The 15,300-nt window shown below is 44.0% G+C and overlaps 1 protein-coding gene across 1 annotated transcript in view; it reads left to right on the top strand.

The window, feature by feature from the left end:
* LOC141951362 (serine-rich coiled-coil domain-containing protein 1-like) overlaps positions 1-15,300 on the top strand; it is a 43,553-nt gene that overhangs the window by 22,443 nt on the left and 5,810 nt on the right. Inside the window, 1 exon segment of the mRNA XM_074887474.1 lies at positions 14,957-15,156. The gene's annotated coding sequence lies outside the window, so the exon portion shown is untranslated.

Here is a 15,300-nt window from a genome sequence, read left to right as displayed (position 1 = left end):
GTCTGTTTATGGTAATTATCTAATTAGCAGGTGGTGTCTAAATTTTACTTAGGTGTCCTGGATATCCTGTGTGAGCAGCTGTACCTGGGTTTTGATACCTCGGTGCTCTGGGGTGACTCAGCAATTAATAGTTGGGCTTCTGGTGTATTTCAGAAATTGTACTTGCAGTGATGGAACAGTTACCCAAACCACTGTGTCCAAATCTGTCCTTGGGTCTGATATTGTACATTATGCAGCAGTGTCCAAATCTGCAGCTCATGAAAGTGCGATCAGTGCTTCTCAAAGATGACTTTACTTTGGATGTTTCCTGAGTAATCTTATTACCAAGCACCAGTTCTAGCCTAGTTGCTACATGATGAAAGAAACAACGGGATCCTGTGCCCCCATGGGCTCCACTGAATGTACATGAAAAGGGCAAAAATGTTTTTTTATGTTCCTCTTCTCTGTGCTGAATAGTATGATATTTTGCTGGTGTCTGATGAAGCACTGATCACGGGTGCAACTGGGCTGACTGCTGGTGTAGAGAGGGTTGAAGTGATTTTCGTATTTGCTCCATGTTGCTGTAACATTATTTTCTTCTGCTCTTTTCTCCTTGAATATGGACTTGACCTTCCGCTTCATACCTTCTGAGAGTCTGTGCTGAGACCATTTGGAAGAGGAGATGTTTATGCAGTCTGTGGCCAACACATTAGGTGGCAGATGTTATTGAAAATACCTGTAGTAGTAATTTGGGCCTTATATTTTTAATTTAGCACGGAGAAAGTGCCTTTCACATACTACTAGCATAAAAAAAAATGGAAATGCCAATTGGGATTTCAGCATTTTGTCTGTGATTTTTAGGTCAAGTCGACTAGAAGCTTTTCAGCTAACCACCCTGTGGGAAATTAAAGTCTGTAGCGTAATATACATTTCTTAACATATTAGGAGCCTGTGAAAATCAGATTGCAGTTGTTAGGCACTTTGAATTAAGTCTTGAGATCAAGTAAGTAACGGAAATTAATTTAGATGTGACTTAATACTTATGCTATGATGTTCTGTGCACTTCTTTAAGGACACAACGATTATAGCCCGAAAAAGGGTAAACTGTTATTGTAACATTGCTGTAATTACTCTGATTGCCTAGAGTTGTGTTAATACAGGCAGAAGGTATGGTGAGTTATTGGCAATTTTAAATTGCAGAGAGGATGGATGTGTTGTTCCCTAGTGACAACAGGACAGAATTAGTTCTTTTAGTTATGTCGTGGGTTAACCCCAGCGGGCAGCTCATCCCCGTGCAGCCGCTCGCTTACAGCCTCCAGCAGGACGGGGAGGGGAATCAGAACGGGAACAGTGCGAGAACTCGAGGGTTGGGATAAAGGCAGTGTAACAGGTAAAGCAAAAGCTGTGCGCACAAGCACACACAAAAGGAATTCCTTCACCAGTTCCCGTCGGCAGGCGGGTGTTGGGCTGTTTCCAGGAAGGCAGGTCTCCATCACGGTGCTTGGGAGGACAGATGCCATAACTGCAAATAGCCCCCTTCTTCCTTCTTCCCCAGCTGTTACTGCTGAGCAGCACACGGTGTGGTGGGGGATACCCCTGGGGTCAGCTGGGGTCAGCTGTCCTGGCTGGGCCCCCTCAGCCTCTCAGTGGTGGGGCAGTGTGAGGGGCAGAAAAGGCCTCGACACTGTGCAAGCACTGCTCAGCGACAGCTCAAACATCCCTCCCTCTGCTCTCAGCACTGCTTGGGGCACAGATGCAAAACACAGCTCCGTGCAAACTACTAGGAAGACACTTAACTCTCTCCCAGCCAAAACCAGTACAAGCTGGGTGTCTGATATTTTCTTGTGAAGTTCTAATGTAAGAGTACTTGCTGTAAGTATTGTCTGAACTAATTTACAGGGACCAGAATTTTAAAACTACAGATAGGTGTCCTCCATAATGTTATGTTTATATTTTATTAATGTAGTACTTGGTGAGTGGAGAGCACTACTGCATGCAAATGCAAAATGTTAATCGACTTGATTCGCTGAGATTTTTGCATACTGCTCTTAGGCTGGAACGTTTAAAACTAAGCCTAATATGACATGATGAGCCTTGAGGGTGCCTTTTTATTACTCCAAGTAAATTAGACTTTTAAAATATGCTACAGCATTGATTTCCTGTTGTAAAATAGTGAAGTTAGTGGTTTCTGTAGCGGGAGGCCGTTGCTGGTTTGTAGAAAGTGGCAGAATTAAATTAATCTCATTCATTTTCCTTTTCCCTGGTGAAACATGACTTACATGATTCCAAGCATTGGTTACTCAAATGTATAAGGAAGACCTTTATATTCAGTGATATAGGCAGTGGGGATTTTACTCAAGTAGTGCACATTGATGTGGGTGAGCTGTGTGCTTGTGCTGTGCCATCGCCGATTGAAAAACCAAAGGCTTGGTTTGTGTGGTTAGTGTTGGCATTAAATCACCACTGCAGTACCAGTAGCCTTTTCTAAAAGTTCACAAAGGCATAGCTATCCACAGTCTTTTGTAATTTCCTAACTACTTGCCATAGGTGTCATACAGCCGGTGCTCCTGTACCTTTCTAGACAGCCATGTGTGTGCAGCTGGGGTTTGCAGTGAGTCCATCCGAGCCGGGGGACTGCTCGTGGTACCGGGTATTGAGCGCGGGGGGGTGTCACCCCCACATCAGGCTCCACGCTGCGCAGGGACTGTCCACAACTGCGGTGGTGGTTAGCTGTGTACCCAGACTGGCCTGCCACATCCATCATGTTCTTGCCGGAATGCTTGCAGAATAGTTTTGAATAATGTAGCTCCCCATAATTTTTGGAAGACAGCTGGAGCTTTAGCCATTTTGGATTTAATGCCTCAGCCTCCTCTGCAACGCAGTGATCCAAAGTATATGGAAAGCATTGTTATGTCACCCAGCATACTTCAGAATTGAAATGATTTGCCTTATTTTCAGGAAAAAAATGAATTAAAAGTGGAAATACAAAAGTGTACTTTAGCATCCATCTAAATATTGTTCAGCTCTTAAAAAACCAAGCACTTTCAGGGATAGGGCACATTTTGTTCAAACCTCAGACAATCTCTGCTAGAAGCTTTTAAAGTGTGTGCTTAATTCTGTGAATGTGGTAATACTTGCTTTGGTACTTGCTCAAGGTTTATGAATGAAAAGCAGTATGTGTGACTTGGCAAAATGACTTTTGACATGCTGGCAATGGCTCTTCTGTGCCCTGTCTATGTTTTCTTCTATCAGTGGTTGTTGAGAAGGAAGGGCCTGTTCTTGGTACAGCTTTGGTTAGTGTAACTGAAAGGAAGGAGCATGTGCAGTTCTGATGGAGTAGTGTCACTCTTATGATGTAACACTTGTGCATACCTAATAAAAACAGAAAAGTGGTTATTAAATAGATGGTCTTGATGTTTAAAACGTAATGCTGTGGTACAGTGTCTGCTGAGCACTGTACAGTGTCAGGAATGAGCAGGGAGAGGCACATCTTTGTGAAGTGGTTGGAAACTCTGGGCTCTGACCATTGGCATGGGTTTGCATTACGTAGTTTTTATTTACTGCACATCAGGGAGATCCAAAACATAATGCGTTTGGTCAGAGTGCTATATCACAACACAAATATTTGCTTTTTCACTGAAAAAAAAATATTTATTTCTTGGATAACTGTATGGGGTTTGCAAACTTCCTAGGGCAAGGTAGAAATAGTGTTTTGGTTTTTGAGATGGATGCACAGTTCAGACATAGTTATTTAGATGTCAGATTACAGTCATCATATCAGGTTTTGATCTTTTAGCAATATAATTACATCAGCTATAGTGCACTTTTTTTTGGAAAGTAAAAGGGATTTTTGTTGTATTTATTTTAAATTCAGATAGCCTGCAGATCAATTGCCATCAGTAGCCAGCCAAACTAAAGTGTTGGTGTAATGACCCAGTGATGGTAATTAGGTAGTTGCTGAGTTATTTTGAATGTGATGAACAAGATGTGTGAAGATTCTGTGGTGGGTTTGGAACTCCTCCTGTGTCTATTAACTAAATGTACTAATTTTTTTTGTTAATATTTTAATGGAGGGTAGGAGTGCTGATCTGAGCTGAAACCACTTCAGTGTTTTGTGGTGGCTTTTTTTGGTTTGTTTTGTCTTGGTTTTTTTTGTTTGTTTGTTGTTGGTTTTTTTTTTTCACCAGGAGTGGGACAAATGCAAATGGTATTAAAGAAAAAGTACAAAAAACTTCAGTGCTGGTAGTGGGTCATTACCACAGGTAGTTACAAACTGTAAAACAGAAAGAAATTTGCTTGCTTTTGAAATGTGAACCATCTTCTAAATGTAATAAGGGCACAGAGAAGTACGCTGTGTTGAGAAGTGACCCTACTTGTTTGGAGAGCAAAGCACGGAAAGGCAGCCCTGCAGCTGGGGGTCACCTGGGACCCACTGAAGCCAGGAGCAGGCTGTTGGGTGCTCGGCACGGGGGCTGCAGGGGCTGGTGGTGCTGGGGCCAGTCCTCCAGCCCAGGGGGGCTCTTGCCAGAGCCAGCAGGTTCTGCGGAGGGCAGCGTGCCTGGGCAGCGAGCTCTGGCCCAGCACTGCTCTGCTCTGGGCAGGGGGAGCTGCTTTTGTAGGACAGTGTCACTGGCACAGAGACTCAGACAGGACAGATGCACTTGCTGGGTGTTTTCCTGAGATTTCTGGCACAGCAGACTCCTGCTCCCAAGCAGAAGTTGTCTCCAAGAGTCTGACAAAGTGCCTGTGTAATCCGTTTGTGTTTGTCAGTGCAAGGAAAACAGATTTTTCAGTGTTTTTAATTTGCCTTTAAATAGAGAATAGGAAAAAAGGATCCTAACTATGTATTTTTTGTCAAGACAACAGCTTAGAACCAGAGAAGAGATACTTAGGTAATTTGAATGTTTTATTTTACTCATTAGTGTATCACTGGCAGCAAATTGTGTTTCTGTGTTTAAAAACAATGACATATTTTGTTTTTTAATAGGAAGTGGGCACGCAACTCCTTGAGCATTTTTGAAAGCTTCGCCATTCCCAAATGCCACCTTTAGAGATGTACACGTTACAGAACAGGTTAAACTGTCCCTTCAGTTTTCTGCTTGAAATGTGTCATAACAGTTCAGTTTATTTTGTTCAAAAGCTGTAAATATAAAGATTGTGATGGTAAGTAACAGAGCTTTGTCTCTCTGCCAAAAAGGCACTCAGTAGCGTCTTGCATTGTCACTACAGATTTTGGACAATAAGTTAATAAAAAAGTGAGCAGTACTAATAATGACCATAGCAAAAACTGATTAATAACACACTATAGAGATATCCTAATGGCAATTAAAGTGGGAAGTTCATGTTAGTTTTTAATTTTGCAAGGGAAAAAGACTCACTGAGTAAATGCTTGCTATTCCTCTATGAAACTTCTTGTGAAGGGAGAGCAGCACGAGCCAGAACTGTGGCCTGATTTCACATGTACATCCAACTTCCATCGTGGCTTTGAAGTGTAGAACAGAGAGTCACATGCAGCTGGTTTCTCCATAGCTAGAAAAGTTAGCAACAGAGGGATTTCTGTATTTTCAGAATGACCTTTTGTACTAAGCTACACATTTTCCCCAAAGCATTGTTTAATAGATCTGACACACTAATGGAGTAACTTAAGGTCTGCAGGGAAATGAAATAAAACTTGTCATCTTTTAAACTCTTTTAACCCTGATCTACAGCTTCTGAAAGAGCACTGGGGACGGGGGAAACGGATTTTTGTGGGCTTTGCAGTGAAAGAATAGGTAGCATTATCAAATGAAAAGAGCGTGTTTGTGTTAGTCAAAAATAACCATTGCATGCTTGTGGCTAGGTGTGTTCTTAGGAGCGTTGATGCTTAAGTCACTGAAAGGAAGGAGAAGAAGAATAACGACTAGAGAAGAAGTTAGTATTAAATTGGAATGAAACTAAACAGAAATCATAGGCTACTATAAAGTTAGTCCTCCAGCATTCTGGAGCCGTATTCTGGAAAAGTCCTACAAAACTAAGAGTCCAAGTGCTGTTTCTGTTCTGTTATTTATGTAAGTGAATGGTGTATCTTAATCCAAATTTAAATGAGGAAAAAAAACCACCAGAACTGCTACCAATTTAACTTTATCTTGAAAGTCTTAGTGTGCTTTACCTGAAAAGTTGAGTTGCGAAGGAGCCTGGCTGGTGAGCCGCAGGAGGCGTGTAACACTAGCTTCTGGCTGTGCTTCCTTCAGAACGTGTTTAAAACATGTCTGAGATACAGATGACTGGCCTGTGCTGTGTATTCTCAGTGGATCAAGGAGAATATTGTTTCCATAACAAATTAGTATTTTTGGCTTTTTTTTTGGTGTGAAGAGAGGTGAAGGACTGCTGTGTTCCAATGGTGGGTATAAGTTAGATTCCTTTCTGGCTGATACAGATTTTATTAATGATACGTACTTGTAAATCCTATTGGGTTAAATGGAGCAGTTAGAAGATCAGCATCACAGAACGTCACAGCCATAATTTAGATGCCAAGAGGTTTTTCCTTCATAAATAGACAAGAAGGGCAAAAGAGCAGTCCAGGGTCATGAAAGAATACTTTGAGTGAGATGCATTTACATGGTTATCATGGAGCAATTAGAATCAGAGTCTGTATCTTAATTTCCTTCTCTTTCATAGTTATAGTGTGATGTTGAGTTACAAATCCTTATTCATATTGGTATGCTCAGCCATCGTTTACTGAAAGAACCAGGACAGTAATTAAATTAGGCACACTGCCTTTCTTTATTCCTTTGATTTTATACATACATTGAAATGAAATGTCTTTTTTAATAATATCTGCAAGCAGAAAATAAATGTAATCATAAACATTGTGACAAAACAAAGCATAACATCCTATTTAAAACAATTCTGCATTTTTAGATAGCAAGGTTTAAGTAGGGTGCCAAGTGCTGTTTTTCTGTCCTGTTTTGTGAGTTTACAAAGATCTGGACTGGATGTCTTGCCAAAATGGAAATGTGATGAAAACTTGAGAGGAGCATGCTGTTTCTTCAAAGTTTTCCATGAGTACAGCCAAGAGATTTAGGGACTAAAAGGAGCAATTACGAGCTCACAATTATTCTGCAGAACATCCATAACTCAGTTTATTTAAAAACAACTGCACTTTCCATACAACTTCTGCAGTCATCCTGCTTCAAGGTCAGACTGAAACTGTATGTGTATAAAAAGTGTGAGTTAGTGATGGCTTTTGACATTTTGAAGTATTTATCTCTGGGTTCCTTGTAGCTCTACTCTTGGGTAAAGAAAGGAAGGGTAGTCTAGTAGTTAAAACTTGAGTCTAGGTCTCCCAGGTTGAGCTGGGTTCTTTGATGCAAATTTCCAGTGTTACCATAGTCTATAGTCACTTAATTGACTTGTAGTATGTAGGAACTGGTACTTCTGTCGTCACAGGGATTTGACATTAAAGTTTGAGAGATACGGAAGATACCGTTGGGATGGAGCTGCATTAATAACTAGAGTCATTACAGTCTTTAGGGGCCAGTTATGTTCTATTTTTGCTTCTTCATACATCGTTACTGGAAGTGGAGCAGACTGCAGCATTGCTGTTGCTGGTGTGTCTGCTCCTGTTACTGCTCCTGTTATTTTTGTCTTTCCTTCTGCTGAAAAAATGCCAAAGCAAAATACAAGTTTCTTTATAACAGGAGGAAAAAATACTGCAAAAGCCCACCATACTCATCAACTAAAGCCTGGGCTCAAAACTAAATTACTCTTTAAATCTTTACAAAATTGTACCTACTATCCATCAGTACTCAAAGATTGAGTCATACCTGCTGTAGTGTTTGAAAATATTAGTTAACTTTATAGTTGTGTGTCTTGTACCTGAGTCTCTTGTAATGAGAGAGCCTGTTGTCCCTTCTTTTGTTCCTGTGAGGATTCTGTCAAATACTTAATATTGTTTGGATTTTTTCGATTATTATTTCTGCTTTTACCTTCAACTTCCCTTGATGGGGGGGATGGAATTCACAAATAAATGCCATGCAGGTAAGTAAACCCTGACGGTTGTTGCAGCCTAGTTTCGTCTTTGGAAGGGCGGTCAGTAAGTCGTGAGTGCTTCGGAGGTAGGTCAGGGGTACGTGGGCTTCCTGAGAATGTTTTGGCTTCTCAGAGACCCCCTGAAGAATTCTGTGCTTTGGGTTGTACAGCTTAGCTAGTTTTCTGTAGTATGTTGTAAGAAGGAAATCATACACCTCTCTTTGCCAAAGGAACAATTTGAGATAAACTCTGAAAGGTGACCGTGAAGAAATTTTCTGGTTTTGCCTTCTGTATAAGGCTTATTTTAGGATTGTTCAGTCTGACCTGAAGTGAGTAATGCCCGGCCATCTCCTCACACACCTGATTTCAAAATTCTTCCATGCAACCCTTACTGTAGGGAGCAGCTTTAAAATGAAAGTTTGTCAACTGAGGCTTGGTGTTGGTTTTTTTTTTTTTTTTTTTTTTCCCCATTTCCATAATGTAACATCTTTATGAGAGAGAATCTACTTTCAGTTAAGATTTAAAGGGAAGTGTGGTTGCAGCTGAAAATACTCAGAATGGACTTTAGAGAACAAGCAACAAGCGGTCTGTTGCAGGATGGATAACATATCTACTGATGGATCTCCAGGTGGAGAGTTATGCACAAATTGATATTACACCAAATCTATGGGTATCCATATCATTTTCTTTTTTTCACAGAACTAAGCATTTACCAGTTTGCTATTTAAAGGGTTGTGGAACCATGCGTTAGCCTGTGAAAAGTTGATTGCCAGTGAAGGTTTCTCAACTTCCAAGAGCATAGAGATGAATGGGTAATTTGAGAGCTGCTTGAATCTTGCTCTATGAAAACTTTCTCTTTCACCACAAACAATGGTGAAATTTATGAATTCTTTCAGATTTGCACAAAAAAAGAAAAGCCAGTGTATTCCTGCAGGCAGTGTATTGCATACTGGGAAAAAGGGGCTGCAGTTAGTTATGATGAGTAGTGTGTTTCTAAGGTCACTTAAGCTGCATTTCTTTTCCAGTGCTTTTCCATCCCCTCTGTTTTCAAGCCTTGCAGCTGTGCTGTCCCTGAGGACACTTGTCTGTCTGCGATGCAGCTGCGAGGCTGGGGCAGAGGGAGGGCTGTGCAGGTGGCAGGGAGCCAGCCTGGCACAGGCACACTGAGCTCTAGATGTCCCTAACTCAGCAGGAGGTTGTTGGGCTGCAGGTGGCTTTGAGACATCTGCCTGAACGAGCACGTACGGGAATAAACGGGCAGGTACAAGCTGCAGGCAGACACATTACCCAGAGCCTGCAGGGTGGCTGTGTCGTCATGTGTGTTACTGTGGTTGCTCTGTCAGCTGGCACCTCTTCCATGCCAAACACGCCGTGCCTTTGCTTAGAGGTTTGCACATCAGTGCTGTGGCCCTGGCAGGTCTGATTCTCAGTGCTGTGATGTGAAGGGTCAGTACTGTTATCTGGAGGCTTGTTAGTACAGAAGAATTTAATACCTGGCATGGAAGGGGGGAAGCATTGCAGGGAAACACGGACAGGCAGGCTGAGTCCTTCCACCAGCATCCTGCTTCCTCTTAGCACTGTTCTTCTCATGACTTTGTTGGAGAGGCGGGGCTAGTGGATAGCTTTGAGCCAGCAGATGTTTCTGCACCCGGCCAGAGGTGCAAGATCTCTTTGGGCGTACCTGCTTTTTCATCTTTCACTTGCTGCTTAGATATAGTTTAACACTTTGTCCTATCCTCAAACAGCATGGATATAGAAAACTAAAGAGGAAATGCCCTGTGGTCCCTAGCTCCCCATGCTTGTGGAATAATCTGTTCCTCTGGAGGGACTGAGAAATTATTTAACATCATTAATATTTAGGGTTAAAATTATGTTGTCCTAGGGCAGTTCTCCAAACTACCCAAGTGACACAAGAGCTTAATCTCATTGAGGTAGGCTTTGCAGAGTACACCGGTGCCTTCAAAATGTGATTTATTCATATTAATTAGTGCTCTTTTTGGGGGTGGCAGAGGTAAATTGGTGCCCGTGAAGGGCAAAGTGCTGCTCTTCAAGTTTAGAGAGGCAGCAGAGCAACATGTGAACATCACCACAAATACAGTTAGGGTGAGAGAACCTCAAGAACACCGATGTCCAGTACTTTGTCCCTTGTCTTGCCCTTGAACTGGCGAGTGTATGGAGCAGGGAGCTCTGCCAGCGAGAGGTCCTCTGCACAGCTTCAGTGACACTCCGGTGGTTTCTGCTGCACTGGGGGTTGTGCAGGGCATGGGCAGAGGGATGCATGCTGCTCAGCGAGGAGCACGTGGGGATTTATACAGCAGAGTCAGAATTTTGTACGAATCAAAAATTTTGTCTCCTACTTGATGGAGTGTGGGCTAGCGAAGCACCAGAGTGCTGTAGCTCAGCTGGAAATGCATCAATAGCGCAGTCAGGAGGTGCACGGCACCTTGAAAACCCCTTAGCAAAGAGGCTTTGGGAAATGGTTCTGTAGACCCACCTGCGTTGGGCTTGCAGTGCCCTGCATGCAGAATACCTGTGTGTAGTTGTGGAAGGCTTACGAGTGCTGCCTTTGAACAGCCTCTGCCCCTCTGCTGCTCCATCATCTGCAGGGATGGTGGATCACCCAGTGAGCTGGGACGCAGGTACAAGCCCCTCTGTCAGGGCTGGGCAGTCCTCCTGCTGTGGAGTTGGTTTGAATCTGTTCTTCCCCGGGGTCAGTCTGACTTCAGCGAAGTCACTCCTGATTCAAGGGAGTAACATTGCGGCTAAGCCCTAAATCAAAGGACCATGTGAGTCGTTAGTGGCTGAAATGCCATGTGCCATGGAGCGCTTGCTTGAAAAATGAGCAGTTTCCTATTGTCTTGCCGTCATTTGGGAATGTGCCACAGGATTGGACTGTCAAAAAGTAAATAAATAGCTGACATGTCTCTGTTTATTGGCACTTGCCTTAGAAATAAGAAATGCTAATTTTTCTGTTGGGCAACATTTCCAATTAGTTACTCTTGCTGCTTCTGATGTACACATTTCTGTGTTAGGGCTTCAGCTGCACGGTGTGGGTGTTCTCGTGCCACCCTGTGTTCGGGTGTCCTTGCATTATGGTCTGACAGTCTCTGCCTAATTGGAAACCATTGTGGAACTGACTGGCAATAGACAGGAATACATTTGTGGGTGTCCTTTGGCTTATTAATAGATTATCTTAAAGGAAGAAGGAAGCAAGAAGCATATAAATACATAGCACAGCTTATTCTGTTTGTCCTCTCGCTCTTTTCGCTGTAGCAATACAATATATTCAAGCAATACAAGTTCAGTCTGTAAGGTTTGCCAGATTCATTACTGATGCTCAGTGGAGACTGAATTAATGCTCATTAATATGAAATATGGCAGGCCAATGAGTTATTGCATTACTGAAGTTAAAATTCAGTTGGGCGCTGTTAGATGTTTGGTAGCACACAGAAGCTATTCCAAGTATATTTTTAAGATGACTTTTGCGGGGAGGAGAGGGGCAGAAAATCAAGGCAAATGGCCCTGTGCAAAATGAACCTGGAGCAAAGTGACTGATTTCAAAGCCTCCTGTGAATTGGTGGCTGAGGAAGGCAGGAGAAGGGCCACCCCTTCTCATGGGAAGCTGTCTTCACCCTCCAGTCTCTCCTCTCTTTTCATGGCCCTTATTTGCCAGCCTTTATGATATCCTGGTTCCAGCAGGGAGCTTTCCCTGCTTGACTTGCTACGTTGCCTCGTGCTACAAGGATCTCTTCTTTGCAGTTGTCTGCTGCAAGGAGTTCAGTGAAGTGTTTAGGACTGGTTACGCAGCAAAACCGACACCTGCGTTTGCTGGTGTACTGGGCAGTTAGGGTTGCTGTCACTGTGACAGTAATTAATGTTAGCCTGAGTTTGCAAAGAGCCTGAAATGACACCTCTGAGACACAAGCAGTTCTGTAATTTCATTGGGTGTGAATTCAAATGCCAGTGGTGATACTTTGCAGGCCAGAGGTTGTAACTTATTGCTTCTCGAAGGTGAATAAGAGAAGAGGAACCATTGTACAGTGACAGGTGTTTTCCTTGAAACTGGGAGAGGAGTTGTAGGAAGGATGAAGTTGTATTTTCATGAAAATCTGTAGACTGAAGCTGGTGGGTCTAAAAACAATATTTAAAGCATGGAAGTGATGCAACCCCTCTCTCACCCAGGCATGCTGGTTTAGAAACCTGGTTTGAAACCGTCTAAGGGTTTGCAGTTGCAAAGTAAAACAAGGCTGTAAACGGTTCCAGCTGTACCCGCAGACTGTAAGCAAGTGCCTAGCAGAGCTGGTAACGCAGGGCAGTGCTGCAGTGGAGAACTGCAGCCTGTATCTCCTCCCGAGGGAGGGTGATTCAGCTTGCAAAAGCTCACAGGACTGTGGGTTCACAGCAGCCTGAACAGCCAGCTTCTGCCTGGCACCCCTCTTCCCTTGGCTTTCCCCCCGTTTGGCCCAAGGCTGTGTTCAGCTTGGTGCAAGGTCCCATTCTGGTGGGTCACAGAGTGTGGCTGGAGGGTCAGGGCACTCTGAAGAGCTGAGTCCAGCCTTGTACAGGATGCAGCGTCCCAGGGCGTCCCTGGAGAGGGGGCTCGGCACGCAACGTGAGTGTGCATGAATGGCGAGAGGCAACTTGCTCTCTCAAGGTCATGGTTGTCTCTGTGGCCAAATCCTCGTTGCTTTAGCCTTGCCTTCGTGTACCTGGAGAAGTCCCTTTCCTGGGGCAGGCAGTCCCAGTGCCCCTCCCGGCCCCAGAGCTGGGAAGGTGGCATGTGCTTGCTTCTGGGGGGGTTACACCTGGGGGAGGCATTTATTCCTTGGGCTCTTCTGTACATTGCTGTGGATCCACTTGCTCCTTAGCAATGACAGTGACTTGAAAATGGTTTCCTAATATTTCCCTTAAATACTTCCAACTGTTGAAGTTTCTTTTTTCTTTATCTCCCTGCTGATCTGAACTCCTTGCATCATCCTCTGTCAACCTGGCATCTGGGAGAGAGAAGTAAACATGGCATGCCAAGATGTAACAAGGCAGGCAGCTTTCAAGTAGATTTACAGTGCCTTTGTTACAGTAGTGTGGCCACAGTAACAACAACAACAAAGTAAATAGGATTCTTCATTTGCTAATGCAATGATCTGAGGACCTAAATAGTCCAGGATGTGAAGTACCCAGATAGTAGGTGCTTTAAATTCACATGGGCTGCCCGTACCTTTTATTTTAGATGGCTTAGGCTGCCGGATTGAGTACAAAATTGCTAATTCAGAAAGGCTTGCTGAAGATGAAACGCTCTCCTGAAATGTGATATTTAGTTCTGTAGGTCGTTTGCTGCAGTTTCCTTCCTGGTATTTTACTTTCCAAATACGAGAAGCAAAAGCCCTTCTGCAAGGTCCAGTGTGAATATTTGATATGTCTAGAGAGAAAGATCCTTCTTTATTCTTTCTACATCTTGGCTGTGACAACATCTGTTACAGCAACCTTAAACCCCAGCTGGTGGGTAGCGCTGGGTGTTAGTTGTGTTAAAGCAGTAGCTCTGTGTCTGTGCCTCCTCTGGCTGCCGTAGGGCCCTTCCAGGCTTGGAGGGGGGCGGGTGTGGGAGAGCAAGAAATCCCAAGCACAGAGGAATCTGAATCTGTTCTGGTTAAGAGAGTTTGTTGTGTGCAATTCCTAAATCAAATTATCTGCTTGCTGCTTCAACAATGATAAAAATATCAGAGGACTTCAAAGCACCGAGGAAAAAAGATCAGGACAGCAAGTGAGTGATAAGATGCAGAGCTTCCATCAACTCATGGCTAAGAGAGCTGCTGGAGGTAATGGCTCCTGGCCCTGCTGCAACAGTTTTACCGGTGATTTCAGCGGGGTCAAGGGGTTACTTGCAGCACTGCGATGCCACACCGTCCATCTGGAGATGGATCTGCTCCTCCCTACAGTAAAATGATTTTGGTGATTTGATTTGCCTTCCTACTGCTGAAGGCCAGACAGCTGGGGGGACTGTCTGTCTCTTTTGTGAACAAGCCTATGCTGGGGAGTAGCACAGCTGAGTTTGCTGTGGCAGGGCTGTCCCAGTGTCTCCCATCTGCAGCTCCTGCTACCACCTGCCTCAGTCAGGCATGCTAACAAGGCATCAACCCTGCAGCAGAGAGGAAGCAAAGCTATTTCCCACGTCCCCTGAGGCTAGGTGAGCTGGAAAGGGAACTGAGATTAGACACAGGAAGAACTCTTAAGTCTAGGGTAGAGCTGGAATAGGCTGCTGAGGGCAGGGGTGGAATTGTTAGTGCTTTTAAGTACTTGTCAGACATCTTGCAAGAATAGTTTGGGTGTAGAGCTGAGCCAGTTCTGGGGTGGGGAGATAGATCAGATAGCTTTTTAAGGGTGTGTGTCCCCAGCCTTGTCCCTATAATGCTCTGGGAAGGGGTGGGAAATACACACTTACCCTGCACTCACCTGACATTAGAACAATTCCTGTGTCCAGCTTGTTAAATATTTCACCGAAGACTGAGTGTTGGTCGTGCATGTAGCAAAGTCCTTTTGAAAATGCACCTGAGCGTCCCCTGGCCAGCGTCAGTGAGGTCGCTGCGTTGCTGGGATTGGAGTTAGTGCTGTGGCACAACTGGGTGCTTAGTGGAGCCTTTGATCATCTGCGGTGGTGATCGAAGCGGGTTCTTGTTACTGCTGTAATCCCTTCCATGAAATTGCTCTATTTTGGTGCCTCCGAATCAAAGTATCAGATAATTTTGTCTGGTTCTGCCAGCTTGCTGTGAAAGCAGGTGAATCAATGGGATTGTTTCTTCTTTGCAAGTTAACAGCCCTGTTCAAGTCACGCTGCAGGAATGAAAGGTCACTAAGGTAAAAAGTCCTTTGACATTGTTGGATGCTACTGTTAGAGTCACAGAAAACAGCAGTTTTTCTTCTGCCATGGGATGGTACTGAATGCACTGTGCTGAGATTGTTTCTTTCCCTGCAGGATTATTTCTACCAGCTCACCTGCATCACAGAAAGGGAAAAGTTTATTGTGCCAATCCGAGCTATTGGTGCCCGAGCTATCCTGGACTTCCCTGACCAGCTGAACTTCTCCGTCTGTCCAGTCAAGTACAGCTCCCAGAAAACTCTGCTGGTTCGCAACGTCGGTAACCGGGAGGCTCGCTACCGCATCAGCACTGAGAGGTAAAGGAGCTCGTCTTCTTTGTGCAAAACACTGTTGCATGATAATATGGCTGGTAAACAGTAACAACACGGAACCAGAGCATCTGAGCTGCTGTATTGCAGCCGTAGCTGGAAACGGGCAGGACACGTGGGGTTTGCTGTTGC

The sequence above is a fragment of the Strix uralensis genome, chromosome 17 (genome assembly GCF_047716275.1).
Source record: "Strix uralensis isolate ZFMK-TIS-50842 chromosome 17, bStrUra1, whole genome shotgun sequence".
NCBI lineage: Eukaryota > Metazoa > Chordata > Aves > Strigiformes > Strigidae > Strix > Strix uralensis.
This window is presented reverse-complemented; position numbering and strand designations above follow the sequence as displayed.